The 17,815-nt window shown below is 42.5% G+C and overlaps 1 protein-coding gene across 9 annotated transcripts in view; it reads left to right on the top strand.

Moving 5' to 3' along the window:
- Positions 1-17,815, top strand: part of RASSF6 (Ras association domain family member 6) — a 90,004-nt gene that overhangs the window by 50,360 nt on the left and 21,829 nt on the right. For 3 of the 9 annotated variants that reach the window (XM_072861162.1, XM_072861154.1, XM_072861153.1), the window contains exons 3-7: positions 2,229-2,339; positions 3,319-3,407; positions 5,478-5,529; positions 6,659-6,809; positions 7,372-8,181. The gene's annotated coding sequence lies outside the window, so the exon portion shown is untranslated. Of the gene's footprint in view, positions 1-2,228; positions 2,340-3,318; positions 3,408-5,477; positions 5,530-6,658; positions 6,810-7,371; positions 8,182-8,800; positions 9,008-16,041; positions 16,083-17,815 lie in introns of those variants that run through there. The other 6 variants (XM_072861155.1, XM_072861159.1, XM_072861156.1 and 3 more) reach the window with 5 other exon arrangements.

The raw sequence follows: 17,815 nt of genomic DNA, 5'->3' as shown, positions 1-17,815 counted from the left end.
ATGCTGAATCCCGTAACCTCAACCACAGCCTCCCGTAGAGAGGGTATCAGGTACTCAGTGCTGCTCAGGAAGCAGTCAGACCATGCTGTTATTATTTCTAGTCTACAGCTACTATCACAACTATAGCATTACAGCTAGAGTGCTGTGTTGCATGTGTCTGCTATGGTATGAAGGGAAAATAAGCAGGCTGGAGGCAGAAGAGCAGTTGTTGCCCAGGGTGAGTCGCTCACAGACGTGCCTCGTGTCTTTCAGACTGTGAATATGTCTCCCTGTGCTGTTGGTCTGCAAAAGGCAATGCCGGTACATTGCAGCTTTGCTGTTTGTCAGGGCCCTGTCCTCAAGCCCATGTACTAGCCATCGCATGTTTCAAAGTGAATCATTCGTTATGGGGGCATCCAAAGGCCATTTTCATGTCATTCTTTTCCTTGGAGGCAGGAACTTGGTAACGAGTTCCAGCAAGACAATAAAATCATACCGGGATCATGTTGCAATCTCATTGTGTTGCACAGTGTCATCCTGGGAGCCCTGTGTAACAAGTCACTTCTGCACTAATGGCACGCAAGCAAGGACGCTGTCATTTTGAAAGAGCAGTGGTGGTCCCTCCTTAAGGACAGCAGGGCAGCTTCCTGCCTAGGAGCGGCAATCAGCATTTTAACATTTCTGCTAAGTGAGAAGGCTTCTGCTCCAAGCAGGTGGCATTTCACCACCGTTCAGCCTGTGTTCCTGGTGTAGCTCATTAGCGGGTTCAGGATAATCATCTGTCCCTGTAAGAGGATCAGTAAGTGGATGCATTCGATGCTCTCTTTCAGCGTAAACCTAGCAGACAGCATACACTTATAAAAGTCAGGAACGGCAGAGAGTGCATATACAGGGTTTCTAGCAGCACTTGCAGTCTTACCAGATGGCATCTTACAGCCTTTGGTGCAGGGCTTACAGTGGGTTGTAAGACTTCAGCACCAGCAAGCATCCCATTTTCCTGGTTTTGAAGAGTATCTAGAATAATGGGCTACTTATCTGAAGCCGAGCTTTTGCACACTGCCTCAGCAAAAATGAGTAACAGTAGTGGTGACTCAGCCCCGAGGAGCTCTGCACACTGCCCCGTTGCTGAGCCACAGCTCTTTGACATCGGACGGAGCCTTTCCACACCCTTCAGTGCTCTTGCACAACCAGCAGCCACTTGCTTTTGTCCCAAGCAGTGAAGAAGAGGCCTGAATCACAAAGCCGAGGTCAGAATCTAGATCTGAAGCTCCCATTCCCGTGTGGGTATTTGAATACAGAGATTTTGTCTAAGGCGCACCCCAAGGATATGAAATGCCTTTGTGAGAAGAAAACAGACGTGCGTATTTTCTAGCTACTGTTGTCTGGTATGGGATGTGATGTTAACATTCTGCAGGCAAGTCAACAGCATGGCCTTTGATATTTAAAGTCGTACCCTTGAATCTGCACGTGGATACTTAAATAAGTGGCCTGATTCTCACATTTGCTGTTGAAGTTGCTGGGTATCTGTGAGAACAATAATCAAGGCAATTTCAGTATCTTACTTTAGAAGTGCCCACGTGAAAGCACGGACCCATTAGGAATTTCCAGCTTAAGACAAGTCCCTTGTGAAAGAAAAATATAAGGACATCCCAGGACAAAATCAGCAAGTAAATTAGATTTATTGCATGTACATGATGCGGAAGATTGATAAACTCAGAGAAAAGGCAATCACATGCCTAAAGCATTAACTTGGAACGCCAGAGATTTCAATCTAGCGCTTGGCTTTGGTGCAGAGTTTTGTGACTCTTGGATAGTCGATTAGGCCAGGATCCACAAAGATCTCATCAAAGATGAGGCTGTCATCCTCAAAGGTCATTCCAGAGCAAATTAATTACCTCTGAAGATTTAAGTTTTTTTCTTTGTGCCTGACTTCTCCTCTATAAAATTACATAGCTGCATAGATTGAAGCTGCCTGTCTCCCAGGAGATGAGTTTGAATTACTGTGACTCTTTTCTAGAGGTTCAGAAAAAGAAACACTCTAAAGTATACAGCATGGAGGAAAGTTAGTTTAAAGGCCTTGAGAACTGAGCGATTAATATTTTTATTTTATTAAAGAATATATACACTTTAAAAAACAGGAGCAGAGGATTGCCATGGGTTATGTGATTAAATTAAGTATTGGCACAGTTCTTAGACACAACAAGTACAGACTTCAAACAATATAAGTGAAACTGGGTTTCTTTTTGCAGAAGTAGGTTTTGTGAGTTGCCAAGTATACTTTAAAGTATGGATCTAGAAGACCTTGGAAAGAAACATCACCTTCATTCTGTGTATTCTGCGTGAAAAGATGCAAATTACGGGTATGAGCTTATCTTTAACACTTTAGGCACTATAACCTTTTAAAATGGAAACAGAATCTGTAATTCAGAAAAACACAGGCTTGCTTTTTTCCTTTCTGAAATAAATCTACCTTGTGATCCTCTGGAAAGGATTCAAGCGATATATTTCACCCTCATCGCATTTCATAAACAAATAAACTAACACAGAAAAAAGCATTTGAGTTGGATTATGGTTTTGCTCCACACCTTAGAGCCAGGAAATTCAGGTACAGGTGACACACTGGTTTTCAAAGCAACCCGTTTTGTTTTCACAGTAATGCCAGTTATAGACAGTAGCTGGAAGCTGAACTTCCTGCCAGAAGCTGACACAGGTCACACTTCTAATGTAGGATTTGCATGATTTCTTTTTCTTTTGCAGTAGTTGACCTAACACATTGTTGGGGATTGCAAGGGATCACCCCGCTGAAGTCACCGAGGTGATTTCCCTATCACATTTTCCACTTGCGTTATCTGATATTTTTTCCCCCATCTCACATGCCGTAACAAGATCACTTAAGTGAAAAACACTACCTAGATTTTCTTCTGCTAGGTGTTACAGTGCAAGTTTGATGGCAGAGGATGTTTTGTCTCTTTGCAGTCTAGAAACTCATTAATCTGAAAGCTAAAAGAAAGGATATTTTCCTATTCACAACAATGGCAGAAGGAGCCTCTTGCACTTACAACAGAATGGGCTAGAGTGGCCATATCCCTTTCTTGTTTTGTCCAGGACTTAGCATTTTTGGTCCAGATTTTTTCCTTTAATAATATTTGGCTTTGCTAGGAATATTGGGATTTCTCTTTGCAAGTGCTTCACTAACAACTTCAAGCAAGCAGGAGGTTGTAGTGTCGTTTCAGCTTCTTTGTCCAGGACCAGTTACCTGTTCTGTCATTGAACCATTGTAAAGCTTATAACCAAAAATGGACGTCTCATGCCCTTTTTCTGCTCTTATTTCTTGTCCAGGAAGATCTACTGATATCCCTGAGGATGGACTTACTTTCCATTTCACATCTGCTCCCACAAGCCTCAGACTCAGCGTGGGCACCCGTTTGGTAGGGAAATGCTAAGTACGGTTATTCACTACGGCTACTGGTGTACAAAGACAGATGTATCTAGGTCCATCCCCTCCCTCCCTGCATTTTTATTCTCCTTCCCTCCCTCTTTTCTGCCCCAGGTCACCACAGTAAAATGCAGCACAAAAAAATGTAATTACAGTACTTCTTAAGGCCGTCTAATTGGGAAGTCGAGTTTTTCCCCACGTATCTTTTAGCCAGGAGGTATATGTGAGACTGGTAAGGCAGCAGTACCTATGCAGGAAACATCCTTCTCCCAGGAACCCACTCTGAGTTTCATCCCCCACCGTCTCTTCTGTTAAAGAAGAACAGCGTAAGCCATTCCCAGGCTTGATGCTGCCATGATCAGGCATTTATGCAGCAGGAGAACTGCGGGTAGCTCCCCTAGCGACTGCTTCGGCCTCTCTGCGGGTCCCGGCAGGTCCACAGTCCCGCCTGGAGGCCACGTCTCATACAGCAGCCTCCTGGCACTGAGAGCGCGGTCAGAGCTTGCTCTTAATGCTGCTAAGAGGCCTTTCAACACCAAATCCAAAATCTGTATGTCTAGCCCTATGCTTTTCACGCACATCGAGTTCATTCCACCTGACCATTACTTATGTACAAGAATGTTTTGCTCTCGCCCTGGAAGCTACCGCTGTGTTGTGACTGAAGTCGTTCCCCAGAGCTATCCCTAGCTGTAACCACATATTAGTATTATTAGATAGGCTCAAAAGGTCACTGATGGGTGACTTGATTGATACATGCTGTACCATACTTACATTGTATGTGAAGAGTTTTAGAGGAGAACTGTTTCCTCTTTATGTCTAACTCAGCTCTTTAAGATGGAAGTTTTCACCTTCCTGATAAACTTCACATCAAACAGGAGAGATCCCAAAGCAGCTCTGTGGGACTCAGACCACCCCTCTCCAGTAAGAAAAGTGACTATTATTTAGTCCTGCCTTCTTTTTCTAACCTTTTATTATTCTCTACAACTCATTTCTCCTCTCCTCTCTTGAGGAATCTTTGGTGATGGACATTGCTGATTTCTTCCAGGGAGCCAGAGTATCCCTACAGGCATCCTAGCAGGTCCTGAACCACAGTTTTGGCCAACAAAGGCTATGTTAACCCCGCCCCGATATTTTTGGTGTAGTCCTTTTCTCACTGATTCTATTTTTTGTTCTCTTTTCTACTAATTTGTTTGGTAAAGGCATCAAGTTACTGGTCTGTAGTTTTCCAGATGTTCAGAAGACTTACCTTTAAAAGCAGGCCATTTTCAGGTCTGGTACCAAGGCAGGTGTAAACGAGAGGTTTGGCATCTGCTATGTTTTATGTCCACAGGTAGCATGCTAGAGTCAGTACTCCTTTAATCTTTTCTCCCTTTGACCATTCCTTAAACCTTGGAAGCTATCTTCCTTTCTAATAGCCTGCTTAACACTGCTTAATTACACAAGCCCTGAAACCATCTTTCCAACATAAATTTAACAGTTATTTTTTCTGCACTCCAGAGTCAATAGAGCATTCTCACAACTGGTAACTCCAATACACAAACGCTGACAGCTCTCACACCCCCTCCACCAGCAGCAGAGTAAATTTATTTCAGCTTCGCAAAGTTAAATACAAGCTTTTGTCGAAGTGAATTCTGTCAGCCCAACAGATGCCTCCTTGCGGCCGCACCACCTTGTGGCACTTCCACTCCACAGCATCATACTTATCCTACAGTTACAGGGAAGGCACTACTCAAAGTTCATAGGTGTTTTCCAATATTATAGTGTTGTGGACTTCCATTAGATATAATTACTTGTATTACTGTTTATATTGGAATGGTGATTTTTTCTGTTCTTTGGAGACCAGGACAAAAGCCAACAAGTGTGTTATCGGAAACATTTGTAGTCTCAAGAGTCAAGAAAAGGTAAAGTACTAAGGAACAAGCCCAGTGTAAAATAAGGAGTTGGCATATCAAATAAGTTTTATTAGTATATATCATCTTTACATACACCTTTTGAATGCAACAGCATTTACTCAGTTTATGTACCAGGGAAGGCTTGCAATAACATGTTTTTCTGTAAACAGACTTGGTGGAAAAGAGAGCTAAAGAAAATCAGAAGAGATCAAAATCGACAAAGTAAGTGAGAGCTGGCAGAAATTATTATTTTTACATTCATAACAACTTCTGACAAAATCCAAGAGCCATTTTTGTTTTGTTTCAGCTGGTAAATTAAAAACTAAATTATACGTTTTACAAGACCAAGTTTTAAAATTTTAGTTCCCAACATCAGTGTTTGAACAGGCACTGCATTACTCCACTTTTGAAAACATTTTAACAGCATATGTTAAAAATTATTTTTACTCCAGAGGCCCTGGCACCTTGTAAAAATTAAGTGCTGCAGTGACATGTGCAACTGGGCCACAGATCTAAGTTCCCAGATACCAACAACATGAGGCACGAGGATTTGAGTGTCTTAGCTCAGTGCTTTTTCACTACATTTGCCATTGTGTTTGCTTTTTGTAGTAAAATAAGAAAAGCAAAAACCCCAGTTGAAATGAAGATCCTTGAGTATTTATGCCTTAGATACAGCGTCTGGCATAGCAGCCCCAGGTACGCTGGGAAGTGGAGCACAGCCAGAGTAACTAGGAGTTAGATCTCTGGTGCGCATCTTCCTACAGCAGCCAGCAGGGGCCAGCGCTAGCTCACCATGTCAGGCTGCAGACGGCCTGCAGCCCCAGCCCAGCTAGCACTGCCAGGCACCCTACCCCACTACTTCCCTGGCAGCAGTTTAGCTGCTCAGCACACCCCTTGGTCATCTCATCTGCTAAAAATGTCCCCTGGTACCTTAGCGAGGCAAGCTGAGCAAAGCTGGAGACTGTAGCCACACTGAACCAAGAGCCCAAGTACCAGACAAGATCACAGTGATGAAACAGGACCAAGAAATCAACCCCCAAGTCACAACCAGATCAGCCAGTGACTGCCCATCAAGTCTAGAGTGACAAAAAAGCAATGCGGTTAGTAGAGTAGGATCAATAGGATCCATAGCCAGGCATAGATGTGTTCATCCCTGAGACAGAGACCAACACTCCAACAGCACAGCTCAAAACCAGACAGATTTCTTCAGGCTGAGCTTAAATAGGGTCATGGACCCATGGGCGGGGTCAGGGGGTGGGGAAGTTCCAGGTAAGGCAAATCAGGATCATTAAGGTGAATTGACGCCCTCACAGCGCAGACACTGAAAGAGAACTTCCTTTTCATTTTGCAGCATGGAGTTACGCGTGTGTCATTGCCATACGAAGTCCATTATGCTGGGAAAAAGCATATCCTGCACCTGGCAGGGCCTTGCCCATTGGTGTGGGGTAGAGGAAGCAGAAGGATCCAACCCCAGAAGAATGTCAGCTTTGATGAAATTTCAGGTAACAAAGGCAGCTGTCTGTGAACAGCAGAGACAAAGGACTGTCCCTCTTTGAAAAACATTATCACTTAAGCACAGATCTGTGGTGTTATGTGTCAAGAGAGCGGTACCAGGCTTGAACACTCACATCAATCTTGTAAAAATGGTCATCAATCTGTGAGTCTTCAGTTTCAGGGTATTTCACTAGACGTTCCTTATTTTTTGACCAAGCTGTCTGAAATTCTGAAATTTATTGCCGTAAATGAAGGCTTGAAAATGCAGCGCCAACTCTTGCAGCGCTACTGAGCTGACTACTGCAGAAGCGCACAGGGGCCAAAGAGGATCTGTGCAGGTACCAGGTGCTCCGGGAGAGGAGCATTCAGCTCCCTGTCCATATGCCTCCAGTAATAGCTGGACATTTACTGCTCAGATGCGCTTCCCGTTTCTGCAGTAACTTTTGCATAAAATTTCGCACCTGAAATTGCTTCCATTCCTGCACCTGTTAGAACCTGCGCTCTCCGCACAGACCTGGGCGAGCATACCATCCAACTTACAGTCCTAAAGACGCTCCTATTTCTGTACAGCTTTTTAGCTGATTGACCATCACCTCGTTGGAGACTGCCTCCGTCAACCAGCAACCCATGGTTTCCTGCAGTGAGGATTGCTTCCGGCAAGCATGGTACATTTCCCCTGTGTGGCATGTGCTGTGGAAGCTGGGACAACACCGTCCCAGCAGCTGAATTTGCATTTCCTGTGGGCAGCTTGTTCAGATTCTTCACTTGTAAGGACGTGTACTGGCTAGAAGCAAGGTATCGCCCGCAGGGCTGAGAATGACAGTTTCAGATGGATCAAATTCCAAACTGGAAGACACACCCTCCGAACAACCACGCAGGGAAGAATCTTTCCAGAATTTCAGCATCTCCTAAACAGCTGTTGACTTGTTTACGTTGCCATACGCAGGAACATGCAGAGCTCATAGTCCAAATCAGATAGTGATTTTATATACTGCTGTGTTCCATATGCCTCCGTTCTCATCTGGCTTTGGTTTTTCAAAGCACTTCTAGACCAGAAACCCATTCAGATGCCCTCAACAATGAGATCACATTTTAGCCTTGTTACTTCCCATGAAACCTAGCGTAGGTTGTAAATGTGTTAGTCAAGCACCGAGAAAAGATTTAGCCCTTCAAAGTTAGAGACACTATTGTTTCATCCAGCGCCACTGAAATGCCACCGCCTCTGCCATCGAGCTGACACGTAACGGCCACCCATAGCACGCAGCACTCACGGTGCACTAGGACCCTACTCACAAGACTTTGGGTCTTGGATATCTGAATGAGAAGAAGAATGTCATCCATACAATCAGACCCTCAGGAGAAGAATATGAATATGACACAGTAAGTATATAAATGTATTTACTCTTTGTAAAATATGCTAGACAGCTGAATGCCCAAAGGGTTATTTGATACTGTAATAGAAAAGCAGCATTATGGAAGGACAGGAGCGATCCAGAGCAAGCAGTTGCAGTGTCTGTGGGGTGATTTTCAGCAAGAAGATTGAGCGGAATTGAGGAGTGTCTCAGTGTCAGAGGGTGAACTTCCTTAGAACTGAGGAGTCACAGAGGTCTCTTCAAACCGTCAAACCCAAGGCAGAACCTCCGTGAGTCAGCCCAGTCTGTTTTGCTTTGCACTTTCTTCTTCGCAGTGCTCTCTGTGCTTGTGTGAGATTTTCAAGAGCAAATTAATAAATAAATGCTACGGATGCTTATAGGTCATCTGCTTTACTGTCTGTTTAGATATGCAGTACAAAAATTAAAAAGTCAGTTCTCTCTCTGAACAATTTTTACGATGCACTTCAGGGATCTTACTTGCTTATGCAGTCAATATTCATGATGGAAATGTTTTTAAGTCTCAGATGCCAGTGTTTTTATGCTAGCCTCCCAGCAGTTTGATGTATCACTCAAGTTATTTGTGTTTAGCGGCACACAACGCAGAACTGTATGCCGTGCAGAGACGCCGGGACACAATGTGAAGAATGTCTGCACTGCGCAGCATCTGCGAGCAAAGGAGCGTGGGCTGCTCAGACCCAGAGGCAGGCCGCAATTGCCATGTATTCCCCCCATGCCCACCAGCTTCTGATTCTTCACTTCATAATCACTGAGTACCGTTTCTCACGCTATTCCTTTTCAACCTGAACACTTTTATTGCACAAAGAGTTACACAGGTAAGGATAACTGAAACTTACCAGTGTGCTTTGCTGCAGTGGCAAACTATGTCCTCATCTGTACAGGAGAAGCTCTGGTGTGTTAATGGCTCTTTAAGGAAATCTGATTTTTCTTCTAGAATGGATGCTAGAATAAATGAGGTGGCATAAGTGCAAGTGTGCTCTTCATACTGTTTATCTGGGCACCTGATATGAGAACACCTTACAGGAGCTGAGCTCTTGCTAGGTGACTTGTGGTTTAGTCTCCTAGGTCCCCTAATGACACTATGTACACTAAAAGGTTATTTTCCTTCAGTATTGATGGCATTTCATAATTTTATGCCATCAGGAAACTTGGCCCAGTACAGTCATGTAAAATGTGGTGGAGATGTCACGTAGTTTTGTATCACACATTCTTTACTAAAATTGCTTATAATCTCCATCTCGGTTAAACATCTGCTAAATCCAGTTTCCATATCCTCTCTCGTCCTTACCATTTTCTTGAAGTTTGTAAGTTCTAGCAACACCGGCTAGCACATGTCATCATTCTTTCTTAAAGTGACTTCCATTTAGTGCCCCCGAGCAGAGTATTGTGTGAAAACCTTGCACTTTCTGTTGGCAAGCGTGAAGAGACTGATACCTAGAAATCGGGGCTACTTTTTTTAACCACTAAAGTATTTATATAAAAAATGGCAAGGTATTTACATGAGTGCTCTTTAACCCATATCCAGCCTAGCATTAAGCTAATTTAACATTAGGAGGTTCTTGCTTCAGTCATAATTTGAGCAATTATGACTCAGCATCAATTGCTATGAAGCAGGAATATTTATCTCAGTTTAGTAGTACATTACACTGCATTTAGGTAGTACACTATATAATAGTGACAATCCTGAAGTGCAGTTTACTGCAAACGTTTCTTTCAAATATATCTTGCAGTTTACACACAAAGAAATTTGCTGCCGAGCTCTTCTCCGACATTTGCCAGAGACTTGGTGTGCTCAGAGCATCTCAGGATCTGGAACTGTGTAAATTTTCAGCAGATGAAAGTCTGAGAAAAACAAGATAATGTCTTTGAAAGTCTGACCGGTAGGGTAGGGAGCACTGACAGCATGACAGTAAACAGCCTCCCAGATCCCCTTGAATTCAGTAACACGCAGGCACGTTCAACAGGGTTTGGGACGGTGCTGCAGACCTTACGCTAGAGATGCTTAATCAGTTCATTACACAGTGCCATGTACTGCAGCACCGTCAAGAAGACAATGTCTGATTTGCACTGTGTTCATTAGAAACTAAACTCCGACTGATCACTGGTAGACTTTTTTGTATAAGGTTCGTGTATTTATAATGTGACTCTGGGACTGATCTTCAGTGGAGCCGAGACATTTCCCGTTTCTTCACTGAGTTCGTGGAGAAAAATAGAGACTTCTATACATATGTCTGTGATGCAAAATATATTGGAATTAGAGTTATTGCTGAAGCTTGCTTTACGATTTACGACATCTTAGGATGAGGAGAAGGGGGAAAATTTGGTCACGATAATCGTCCCCTCTCAAATAGCCATGCAACACTTTGCAAATCGAATCTTCTCTTTTGTACCCAATCTAAAAGCAAGTATAGAAGTAACAGAAAAAATAACTGGTTGTTTTGCAAGGGCAGTTCTAACTGCAGCAGGTGGGCGTGCTTTCACCGGAACAATGGGAGTAGCTTCAAGTCAGAATTACGATCTGAAGCATCCTCAACACTCTAGTTTAGATCTAGTGTGACCATTTGATTGTGGAGAGTTCTGAACTGATATTTTTAAAAGGAATAGAAAATAGGGGACAGTCCACATTATGACTCAACTGCTTTAAGAAAGAAGTAATTAAAGAAAAGTCATTAGCATATTGGAAATGGGAGTCAGGTGCTACAGTCACATGACCCTCAATTGACCATTACAGAGGAGTGACCAGAGCGTAAAAGGATCTTATATTGCAAACAGCAGGAAGGATAGAAGATGTTTTTTTTGTGGAGAGATCATGAGAGTTCTTGATTGTAGTTCTCAAAAGAAAAGCAAACCAGTTTTTTTTTATCTTCAAGGCAGAAGTGCCCCAATATAGAATGACAAGTAGAAATAAATCTGAGGAAGTTATGTTTTATGGAAAACCTTAGACTTGAGGAAAATCTGGATCTGAAAACCTTGAGTCTGGAGGAGTTAGGGCTTATAAGTGCTGTGTAAGTTGGCTGGGTGTGGTGAGGCTGTGATTTTGCTCCTGGTTGAGCTTTAATGGTAGTGAGAAGCTGTATGATTGTAGTTGTTGTGGGCAGGGCAGTTCCCTCTGGTTTTGCCCTTTATAATATTTTGTAGCTCTAGGCAATGAAAACCCTTGTATGGATTTATAAAGCTCTATAATATCAAATGGATGACTTAATGGGTGTACGTAATCAATGCCAAGCCATGATGCACGACTAGTGGTGTTTCATGTGCTTACGTAAGATCCGCCCTTCTAACTGTGGCTCGTGAGGATAAAGACAGTGATATCTGCAAGCTGCTTTTCATGCAGGCAAGGTCAGTACCTGGGAAGCGCCAGCTCTTTAAATGTCAAAAACCACAGCCTTTAGCACACGTGCTGCTGCAGACATCAGCTCTGCTTCTTTTCTATTCCTTAACAACTTGTGGCCCCCAAAATTCACCAAATGGTGTGTGTGAGGGATTAGGGCCTGTGATAGATAAGAAGGCATTGCAGTGGATGTGTGCATTGCCTATTGAGTTATTTCAGGTAATCATCTGTTTCCTAGTTCTGTTTACCATGCTTATCAGTTGTGTCTGCAGAACATGTCCTGGTGTACAAGTATTGTGTTGGCACTTCAGTGTGATGACAGAAAATAATCTTGCTAAAGAATGGGAGGCCCTTTGCAGGGTAAATTCCTTTGTTTGTTGCTATTATCAAGACAATCTTCTTGGTAATGTTTGTAATGTACAGGAAAGAATAGATCACGTCTTTTATGTTCCTTTCAGATCTTGTCAGTTGAGGCTCTACCTTTGCGTTGCAGTAGCTGGCTCAGAAAGTCCAAGAAGAATTTTCCATGTTTGGAGTTAATGATCTGAAGCTGTCCAGAAACAGTGGTTTGCAGACCTCTCAGGGAGGTCTTAGGGACCTCCTAAAAAAATCTTAGGGATTTTCCTTCTCACTATAAAGCAGAGAAATCTGTTGTGAGCTCATGTATATCATGTTGTGTTCATCAAAACACTTCCACTGAAGTCCGTCGTGTGCGTACGGTCTTGCCGTGGCCAGCCTGCTTATTATGATTGTGTACTACAAAAATAGAACAAGAATCGCTTAGTTTTTTCTGTTTGAGATGTTCTTCTAGCTTTAGCAGTCTGTTTGTTAATGATTTGAGGCCAAGTTATTAACCAGCTGAACTCGACTTCCAATTATTTATTAATATAAAATAATCTGAATATTAATCATGCAAGGACCCAGAAATGTAACACAGTGTTTAAAGACTCAATGTTCATCACATTCCCTGCCTGTTCTATACAAATCATCATTACCCTTTCATTTAAGGGGTGAAAGAGTATAACCAAGTTGTGACTTGTTCTTAGATTTCCAGGGCATATAAACTATGTTTATTATGAAAGATGAAAAAATAATGCTCCCTGTGCATTGATTATTTACTATGAAAGGAATAGAAGCATTCTATTTCTTGGAATTTATAGTAAACTAATTTCTGCTATGTGGCCCTAAAGACCTCTTGGGGTTTTTTTCTGATGCAATAGTTATTCCTAGTCTGCACTGACCAGTCTCCACCAAGTACTGAACAGGTAACTGTGGATGACTGAAATGAGATCAGAAGTAGGCCATTGGTAGTAGTTCAAGCGTGAGAGTAAAAACTGGAAACAAACATGAGCTGTGTTCACCAAACCAATGTAAAAACCAATACATTTGGTTTAACTGGAAATTAGAACTACAGTCCTTTATTATAATCAGGTTTTTTACTGCTTGATTGCATTAATTTCTTAATGAGACATCTTTGCATGAGTTGAAATAATTTAAGCATTGGGTTTTCAAAACTTGCTTGTAAACTTAAAAAAACTATCCCTACTAAATAATAAAAAACCCCAAACAAAACCTTAAAAGTTGGGAGTCAGGATGAAGCTTGAGTTGCACTGAAGGGTTAACATCATGTTGCCCTGTTGTAAGCTAATAATGCGGTCTTCAGTTCTAAAAATACTCAGATACCTCCTGGTACCCAACAGCTTTACCATGTAAGTGTCCAGCAGGGCGGCATACTTGTCAGATAGATTTGACCTTATCTCGGTTTAGAGACTTGAAGGTGCCAGGCTGTGCCTAGTCTCTGATCCAAGAGCGTCAGGCAGAGTGCTCAAGTGTCTGAAGCTGTGATAGGAAAAACCAAACCTCTGGTTTTAAACAAGCTGGAAGTTGTATTGATTTGTGATAAACAATTGCAGAAGAGATGGAGCAGCTCCAGAGGTTGAGCTTGGCACGAAGCTCCGAGCCCACCACAGCATGGAGTTTCTGTGCTGTTGTGAATTGAGCAGAAATCTCGTATGTTGACTCCTTCCTGTGTTTTGAGAGACTTCTCAATGTCATGTATACCAATTAAATCTTGATTTAAATATTTTTTCATGTGCAGAGCTAGAAACTGCAGCATGAACTGTAATCCCAAATATCAAGTATATTGTGTTGTGTGTACAGCAATGAGTCTAGCTCTTGAGAGTACACCAGAGTAAACCAAATATTTATGGGTCTGTTCTGCCTCTCCCTAACATAAAATTGTATCAAGCAGAAGTAACTTGATATAAATCACGGTGCAATAAGATGGGTATGAAGGCAAATTCAGGCTCAGTATTTTTCATGCTGTTCTCTCTGTGGCCCAATAACTTCCAGTTTTAGGCTTGATCCTGTGAATAAATTGCTTGCTATAAATGGATGGGCAAACAGTAGGAACTTGGAAGGTATGTGTTTGTTCAAATATTTTTTTACAGCTTAAACATCTGCTTGTATGATTAGCTGCTGAGCAATTAAGCTAAGCAGTGATGCATTCTCTCTTAGACACAACTCTTGCCCAAGAAATAATATTCATAAGGCTATTATACAGTTAAGCAAGAAATGGAAGATACAGCTGTATGTGATTGAGCGGTCAAGCTGTGCTGTCAGAATTTTTGTCATAATGTTATAAGTGCACGTATTTATTCTTAGGCAGGATCTGATTGTATGTATTGGTTTTTCCCCTAAATGCTGAAGACTGGTGTGTATCTGAAGAAGGAAAAATGCCTTTATCCTATGGATTAGGAAACAGACAAGACAAGAGGTTAAAGCATCCTGTGCTGAAAGCACTGTTATGTTTCAAGGTGTGCCTGGTCAGCAAATAATTACTAAGAGTCAGCAGGTTGCCTCTCATTATGAAGTTAGTGATGAAAGTGTTAACTGCAGCCTCCCCGTAGGTGTAACCGTGACTAAGGGAGTGCTCCTGTCAGCTGCTTGGAGGAAGGCAAGTGGGTAGGTAAATATTCCCGACATGCACCGAGGGGTGGGGAGTGTCCTGTGTTTCCAGCACTCCCAGTTTGTTAAGCAAAACAGTAATTAACAGCTCTGTGGGTTCCATGAAGTAGCAGAGGTAGCTGTCAGCCAGTGCCATGCTGTCATGCCTTGTCCAGGGCTCAGTGAAAGGTATGTGAAACTCCTCCTCTGCTTTTCCTTCTCTGATCGTATGTACAGGTAAGTGAAATGTAAAGCTGGAGCTGTTCTTCTGCTTGCTGTGTAACCTGCAGGGTCAGTGCAAAGCAAGGTCCTTCGCAGTCACCCAGAACTCGAGCCAAATTCCTTTCGGGTAATTAGGGTGCCGGAGGGAAGGAGAAACGTTGGGTCAGAAATACTTGTCGAAGTTCGTAAATCTCGAGGTGGCTTTGTGTGAGTCAGGGTTGTGATTAAAATGGGTAGATAATAGGTCGTGCTGCTGCTCAGTGTCTATGCGGGCATAAGCCTTCGCTGCCCTTCATTCAATCGCCAGTGTGATTTAAAAGGTTACGTCGGTGACCTTGTCTGTTCTCTTTGGTGGGTAAAAGCTATCTTTCCTAAGTGACCTGAAATAGAAAGTAACTTCTCTTCATAATAATGGATCACTTAGTGTTTGAAATAGGTTTGGTGCAAGCCCTGCTCTATCATCATTGCTTGTGTGAAGGCAGGGAGCTTGTGTATCTCTTCTTTTGACTCGGAGTGAAGTGGCCATATTCACAGATAAATACCAACTTACTTCTGATTTCTGTAATCAAAGCCCATTCTGAACCTGCCTGAGCAGAGGGGTTAAACTATGTTTTGTATTCAAGTAGTGCTGTTACTGCTCTGTACTGTAGCAGTTAATTTTTAAAATAAAGTGTAAAGAAGTCTGCAAGACAAAGAAAAAAGCCCCCTTGTTTTCAGTGGGGAGAATGCAAGTGTTTGCAATAAGTACTTTCTTCTGATTAGACCTTTCCTTTGGTGGTGAGGATGTCTAATTTAAAAAACAAAACAAAAAAAAAGCCCAAACAAAATCCCAATGAAAAACCCAACATGAAGGCTCGAATAACTAGAGCATGTGACTAGGTCAAGACTAGTAAAATTATTCTGCTGATACTGAATTTCTAATGTATGTGAATAAATACTAAGCTCATTTTTATGGAAACAGATAATGGTCCAAAATTTTGCTAAGTACCAGGCACTTGTAAGTTTAGAAAATGACTTGGGTATATGTGCTATTGTGCCTACAGTGCAAAGCTTTGTGCTGCACAAAATATTAGATGTATATGTTGTCAATAGCTACGTTAATAGGCAGCTGAGCCTTCAGGTTTCTATACGAGACAGTGAGAAGGGTCACCCCATCCTGACTTCCTGTGGTTTTGGAACAGCTTTGGGAAGCACTGGCTCGAAATACCTAGAGATCTTTGGGGAGGTTTGGGGTTTTAGTTTTGCTTAATACTGGTAGGAGCTCTGCATTAGCACGCTGCTCGCTCTGCAGTCGCTATCTTAATATATGGATGTGCCAAAAAGCACGCCCAGGCTGTTGGATTCAACTTAAAACACTGCTTTGCTGCTCCTGCTTGGCTCAGCTCTGGATGGTGAGTGTTCCTCTCCCTCCAGGCCTTCTCTACAGTTGCCTCCTTTCATCTTTGTGTAAAAATCTGCATGGCCACTTGCTCTTACCTTTGCTTTGTCATTCCTTCACTGTCGTGTCCCTGTGCTGTCCCCTTAAGCAAATAACTTAGAAATCACTCTACTTAATAAAATTAATCAAGTCCACTCATCTGCCTCTCCGCTAAGACTGACTTTTTCTTGGGGGGAAAAAAGAAATTTAGCTAAGATATAAATCTTAAAGAAACGGCAAGTTCACTACCTCTGTGAGATTTGTCTTGTGCCCTGATGTGGGTATTGATCCTCTCGCAGCTCTGGGATTTTGCAGTGGTCTTTTTTCCCTTTCCTTTTCCTAGACTTCTCCAATAGTTGCAGTCTTCCTCTGGAGTTGCTCATTTTGCATCTGCCCCACTTCTGATTTACTCCTGTCTTTCCCTTCTGTTTCGTTCCTTTCCTTCCAAAAGTATTTTAGGCTTCAGTCAGTCGTCCTCTGAGCGTTAAGTGTCTTGGTTAAGTCTCAGGCCAGGAGGTTAGTCCAGCCAAGGTCCCACTTCCAAGGTCTTACCTGCCTGAGAGAATTCTGTGGTTCTAGTCCAGTTTAATGTAATGCTAAAGGTGCCTGCCTGACACTAAGCAAGTCAGGAGAGAGCTTTGAATGGATGGCCACAGTCATACACTGTTGGAAGAGCTGGAAAATGACACATTTTTGTTAGCTCAAATCAAAGGGAACAATGGAAAAAACACACTTCACTTGGCCTGTTTGCTTCCTCAGAAGAGCTACAGGGAAGCGACATGGAAAACAATAAAATACCGGGAGGTGATAGTAAATGTGACGGCTTTGGGGATTTATGGAGCACCAGTGTAAATACACTGTCTTTTGTGGTGTCAAATAATTGTGATGGGCAAGTTGCATGTTCGCAACCTGCAGGTTTCAGGGTTAACTAAAAACAAGGGCCGCAAGATGGGTGTGGCCCAAATGTGCCTATGGGAAGGGTACAGGGAGAAGTGTGTTATCTCGAGGCTGAGCTGGCAGTGTGGAAATGTTTTGTACGAGCCTGATAAGCAGAACTGGTCACATAACTGAGGAAAATGTAACGAGCAGTTTTTGTGCTTCTGCGCCAGCTATAGGAGAAAAGGCCACTCTTTGTCCAGGCTAATCGGGCAGTGAGGCAGAGAAAAGGGGGAGGCATTGGTGAAGAATTGTTCCCATCACCACCTACTCTTCCAGTTTGTTTCATTGTCAGTATTTTAATGGCATCCAGCTGATTTAAGATATGCTCAAGGTTTTTAAGGCAAGTCATTTGGTAAGAGCCATTCGCTGTGTAACAAAACGGGTAGTTCAGTGATAATCTTTTTTTTGTGTCAAGATCACTCTCTCAATCTGTACAGATAAGCTTTTTCTTTCATATGGATCATTTTAAGGTCAAATTCTATTGAAAAGAATACAACCATGAGCAATGAAGCGGTGCTAGAGCTTGCTAGAGTCGCTGCTCTATGTTTAATAGCGGTGACTTGGCTATCTGCTCTTCTTAACATGTTGTTTCCTGACAGATGGGAGGAAGCTTAAGTGTATATCCAGTTATTCAGGTGCCAATGTATATAAACTCCTCTGCATCTTTTAAAATTGTTTTGAAATTACATTGGCATGTGCAGTTGATTCAGTTAGAGGTATTAGTAAATCACATAAAAGCAGATTTCAAGGTGTGGCCAATGGTTACTG

Source organism: Ciconia boyciana, chromosome 5, assembly GCF_034638445.1.
Source record: "Ciconia boyciana chromosome 5, ASM3463844v1, whole genome shotgun sequence".
Lineage (NCBI taxonomy): Eukaryota > Metazoa > Chordata > Aves > Ciconiiformes > Ciconiidae > Ciconia > Ciconia boyciana.
Note: the sequence above shows the minus strand (reverse complement) of the source record. Positions and strands in the feature narration are given on the sequence as shown.